Below are 6000 nucleotides of genomic sequence, written 5' to 3'. Positions count from 1 at the left end.
AGGGCTCCCACGTGCACGGGTCGGGGCCGTGTGTCTGCCTCAGCTTTCTGAGGCCCCACAGTGTATTGATTCTGCGAAATGTACGTTTCTTTGAAAACAGCGTCTCTTGACATGACAGGAGATCACACATCGCTTGTTTTCTGTCCCTTTCATTCCCCTCTGAACATGATAAAATCATGATCTAGCGTCGCCGAGGGACCTTAGCATCTCTTGGAAAGAAGGACTTGCCTTCTTTTTTAATCTTTGTCAAGCCAGTGAGGCCAAGGAGAAAATTTTTAGCAGCTTTGGAGCCAGACAGATCGGAGTGCAAGTTCTGCCCGTTATTGACTGGACCGTGTGACCCTAGGAGAGCCGCCTAGTGTCTATGAGACGGAGGCTGTTGGGCAGGAAAATGGGGATGGTCCCAGCATTATGGGGCGGTTGTGAGAATTCAGTGCAATGATGCAGTGCTCCCAGAACAGCTGGTCTAGGGCTTGGCTCATGGGACTGTCCCTTCGCAGAGGCAGCGTGGACATTCCGCTGGTATCCACTGGTGTGGCTGTGCCTGTTTGGTCACCGTGTCTGTTCTGATTGGTCGGTGCTCCTGCATGTCAAGAGTTCAATGTTATGAAAATCATCCCTGCCTAGAGATGAATTCCCCCTTCCCCTGAGGTCTAGACTGGCATAGCTGCTTTTGGAGCCTCACCTGCTGAGAGCTCACAGCTGTCCTTCTCTAGAGAATCACCCTCAGATGGGAGCCACGTTGCCTGGGATGGGATGCCATGCCCAGTAATGGCCCAGTGATTAACTGATACAGCAACATGAATGGCTGGTCCCTGCCCCACGGTGGGGACGATCCTGTGGCGTGCTCTCTGCTGCTCGTGGGATAGGTCAAGGTGGGACTTTAAGGGACCACATTCTCACTCTGCTCTGTCCCCTTCTGTATCGTGTAGTCCTCACCTCCCTTCTCCTGAAAGCCCCTTTCAAAACAAAAACAAAAACCACATCCACCCAAGTCCCTGTCTCCAGCTCTGCCTCCAGGAAAGCCAGCGGAAGGCCACCAGTCTCAGCTGTGACAGATACAGATATTTCTGCATTTCCAGGACTGAGGTCAATCCCTGGGGACCCAGTGAGGTGGTATCTGAGGGGCCATGGAGCTGGCTTGATGGGGTCTACAGGTAGGCAGGGACCTGGTGGGGATGTGACTCAAGGATTTTTATCAAATATCTTTATCCCCTGACAGATGCAAAAAAAAAAATGAGATCAGACTCCAGGGTTTCCTCCATGCCACACTGTGGCCCCATGGTTTGTTGTGCTATCAGCAGAAGTTGACTTTGCAAGGAATGTACACGTGTATGTGATGTTTGAATGCACCTATCTGTGTGTGCGTGCATTTGTGTGTGTGTGTGCGTGCATTCGTGTGTGTGTGTGTGTGTGTGCTGAGGATGTGAACCCCACTTCCAGCCCGGTGCCCCTGCCCAGGCTGGCTCTGCACTCCTGCTGCTCTGGGCCCCTCAGGCAGTGACTACCTGGTACATAGGGAAGGCATCAGGGTCCCTTATTCATGGGGACTGTAGACTGTCTCCACCATATTGAGCCTTTTGGCCTCTTGGACATGACTTGGCCTCTGCTGGCTTTAAGGGACTGCCAGAGATGCCATCTACTCTGGGAAATGTTCTCAGCCTGGGCACAGCCCACTAACCACTGCCTGCTTGTCTGAGACTTCTCTGTCCAGGAAAACAGCCCAGCCTGACCAGAGATGGGCATAGAGCCATATTTTGGGAAAGACTGGTTGAAGGTCAACTTGGTTTCTGGAACCAGTTCTGATTTCAGTTGCGGGGAACAGTGAGCCAGTTACTGCCCACTGGCTGCATCCTAAGCCTCCCTAGAGGAGAGCTAGCCTCCTCCGAGGGTTGCCCAGGCTGGACCACTTCTGCCTGGGTGATGGGTTGGGAGAAAGACGTTAATATTTGGAGCAGTGTTATATTAGTCAGCCGTCCCATTTGCAAACATTAGAAAACCAGCTCAAATTAGTGATAAAAGAAAATCTCAGCTGAATTAAATTTAAAGTAGTTTAATTGAGCAATGAATGATTCGCGAATTGGGCAGAACCCAGAATCACAGCAGATTCACAGAGACTCCAGCGCAGCCACGTGGTGGAAGAAGATTTATGGACAAAAGAAGGGAAATGATGTACAGAAATCAGAAGTGAAGTACAGAATGGCTGGATTGTTACAAGTTGGCGTTTGCCTTATTTGAGTACATTTTGAACACTCAGCAGCGTGTGAGCGGTTGAACTACGGCCTCTGGGATTGGCCAAGACTCAGCTATTGTTACAGGCGCATACTCCTAAGTTAGGTTTTCAATCTTGTCTACCTATTAAGCTAGGTTGCAATTTGTCCACAAGGACTCAACTATAGAAGTACGAAGTCCCACTCAGGCCATATTTAGTTCACTTTAACACTAGCTTCAGCAACTGTCTCTCAGAGCCCAGGGCAGGGCAGGGATGCAACTGGGCTTCAGGAAACTTGAATTCATTGACTGTCTCTTCCCCATCTTAGATGCAGTGCTAAGGGCTTTTTAGTAATTTTCTCATTTGATTCTCAAAACAAACTGATGAGGAAATGGTCTGAGAGTAGTTAGGCAGCTTTTCAAGGTCACACAGATAGTAAATGTCATCACTGGGACTTGAACTCAGGTCTTTCTGACTCTCATGTCTGTGCAACATGTCATCTCAGCCACTGTTGACACTGTATACGTGGATTAGGGTTGGCTAAACTGCTGTAACAATTAGACCCAACTCGAATGGTGCATGTATGTACAATAGGGGTTTATTTCTTATGATATAGTTCACGGTGGTCCCAGGTGAATAAGGATGGGTAGGTCTGCATTTTTCATAATCATCTGGGTCTCTGCTCAGGCTCCTAGAGTCTCTGCCACCTTCCCCATGTGGCTTCTAAGGCCACCTCGGAGACAGAGCTTGGTGGAGCACATGTGGTAGGATTTTTTTTTTTTTTTGAGACGGAGTCTCACTGTATTGCCCAGTCTGGAGTGCAGTGGTGCAATCTCGGCTCACTGCAACCTCTGCCTCCCAGGTTCAAGCTATTCTCCTGTCTCAGCCTCCCTAGTAGCTGGGACTACAGGTACCTGCCACCACGCCTGGCTAATTTTTGTATTTTTAGTAGAAATGGGATTTCACCTTGTTGGTCACGTTGGTCTCGAACTCCTGACCTCAGGTGATCCACCCACCTTGGCCTCCCAAAGTGCTGGGATTACAGGCATGACCCACCATGCCTGGCCATTTGGTAGGATTTTATGGGCTAGACGGGAAGTGTTGTATTGCATCTGGTCGCTTTCTGTTGTGTTGAACCCAGTCCTGTGGCTCCCCCTACTTGCAAGGACTCCTAAATGTCTGGCCGAGCTGTATGTCCAGGAAAAGGAAAGGACCAAATTCGAGAGGCAGCCCGGCATCTCCAACACACATAATAAATATTTCCATGATTCCTTGCTCTCTTCTTGTCCTTGTTTGTAAGTGGTTTTCTTACTTGGAACCATAATATATATTCTAGTTTTCTTGTGACTTCTTTCATTTATCATAATCTTTTTCCTGTGTGGCTCCAGTGAGTCTTCATAATGATCATGGTTACAGGCCGTGTACACCAACTGTCAGACAGTTAACTCGTTCTAGTTTTTTTTTTTCCGATAATAAAACAATAAGCACCTTTATGCAAAAACTCTTTGCTACTCTTGAATTATTTCTTTAAATTCTCAGGAGTGGGAATGCCAAGTCTAATGAGTGAACATTTTTACAGCTTTTGACACTTCACACCTTATTGCTCTTCAAAGAGTTTGTATCCAACGACAAAGATACTCACAGTGTTACCAGCATTGGGTGCTATCGTTTTAAAAACAGTTTAGTTGTAAAATGGTTCCTTAGTTTATTATGATAGCCTTTTTCAGGATCCCAATCCTTTAGGGTAGGAAGTGTTTATATGTGTATATCTGGCTAAGTCATATCAATTGCAATTTAGCCTCCTCTTTTGTCTTTACCGGGGAGGACAAAATCATTTATTCGCTCAACAAAAACGTAGGGAGTACCTGTTATGTGCCAGGCAGTGGTCTAGACCTGGGGATAGAGTGAATACCAAAAGACAAAGTCCTGGCCGGGCATGGTGGCTCATGCCTATAATCCCAGCCCTTTGGGAGGCCGAGGTGGGTGGATCACTTCAGGTCATGAGTTTGAGACCAGCCTGGCCAACATGGCAAAACCCCGTCTTTACTAAAATTACAAAAATTAGCCGGGTGTGGTGGCACATGCCTGTAGTCCCAGCTACTCAGGAGGCTGAGGCAAAGGAATCACTTGAACCCAGGAGGGAGAGGTTGCAGTGAGCCAAGATTGCACCACTGCATTCCAGCCTGGGTGACAGAGTGAGATTCTGTATTTAAAAAAAAAAAAAAAGACAAAGTCCTTACTCTCACGGGACCTTATATTCTAGTGGGAAGACACACGTTGCTGAAGTAAACACACAGATAAATATATGGGGTCATCTTATTGACAAGTGCCATGAAGAAAACAGAACTGGGTGACAGGACAGTGACTGGGGAGCTATTCTAGTTTGAGGGTGGCTCTTGATACTGAAAATTCATTTCAGGGAAATTTCATCTCTTTTCAAAGATGTCTACCTTCAGAGCTCACAGCTCCATTTTGCTTTTTTGCTGCTGTTGTTGAGACAGGGCCTCACTGTGTCACCCAAGCTGGAGTGCAGTGGCACGACCCTGGCTCACTGCAGCCTCAACCTCCCGTGCTCAAGTGATCCTTCCACCTCAGCCTCCCAAGTAGCTGGGACTAGAGGCACACGCCACCATGCTCAGCTAATTTATTTATTTATTGGTAGAGATAGGGTCTTGCTGTGTTGCCTAGGCTATCATACTTTTACAGGGCCTTTCTCTGATCTTTGAAAATCTTAATTCTGATCTATTAGGTGCTTGTTTTATTGTTAACTCTTAGTTCAGCTTTATTCCCCAGGTTTGGTGGTGGCGGAATCTTTCTCCCTTAAGAGGTCCTCCTCCAGCAGAGCCTGGTCTTTCGTTTAATGCTGGATGTTCAGCCTCAGGCACACTGCCAGCTACATAAAGGCTGAATGAATAAACTAAGATCCTCCACTCACCTGTGAATTCCTCAAGAACAGCCTTTGGGCTCAGTGACCATTGTGTTCTAGCCTGCCTGGCACCAGTGCACAGCTCATACTAGGTGCTCAGTAAATGTAAGCTGAACTATTTGAAGTGTGTTCACATTTACACTTGACATCGTTCCTTAATCCATTGCTGTTTAAGTATGGCTTGGAGACCAGCAGCCGGGACCAGCTATGTAATGCATGGGGCTCAGTGCAAAATAAAAATGCAAGGTCTTTAGCTTCAAAAAATATTAAGGATCAAGCATGGTGGCATGTTCCTGTAGTCCCAGCTACTCAGGAGGCTGGGGCATAAGGAATGCTTGAGCCCAGGAGTGTGAGTCCAGACTGGGCAACATAGTGAGATCCTGTCTCTAAAAAAATTTTTTTTAAGTAAAATTATTAAGAATGTGAAAATAGGCCAGGGGTGGTGGCTCATGCCTGTAATCCCAGCATTTTCGGAGGCTGAGGTGGGTGGATCACTTGAGGTCAGGGTTTCAAGACCAGCCTGGCCAACATGGTGAAACACCGTCTCTACTAAAAATACAAAAATTAGCTGGGCATGGTGGTGGGTGCCTGTCATCTCAGCTACTCAGGAGGCTGAGGTGGGAGGATCGCTTGAGTCCAGGGAGGTTGAGGCTGCAATGAGCTAGATTATGCCATTGCACTCCAACCTGGGTGACAGAGTGAGACCTTGTCTCAAAAAAACAAAAACAAATTATTAAGAATGTGAACATAATGACAACAGAGGATTAAACCAAGCACGGGCCCCTTCTGAATGTTGTATGCCCGTGAGACTGGCTCCACCTTGAGAGACAGGCAGATCTCAGGGTTAGCCTCAGACCTATGG

Source organism: Gorilla gorilla, chromosome 18 (assembly GCF_029281585.2).
Source record: "Gorilla gorilla gorilla isolate KB3781 chromosome 18, NHGRI_mGorGor1-v2.1_pri, whole genome shotgun sequence".
NCBI classification, from domain to species: Eukaryota; Metazoa; Chordata; class Mammalia; order Primates; family Hominidae; genus Gorilla; species Gorilla gorilla.
This window is presented reverse-complemented; position numbering follows the sequence as displayed.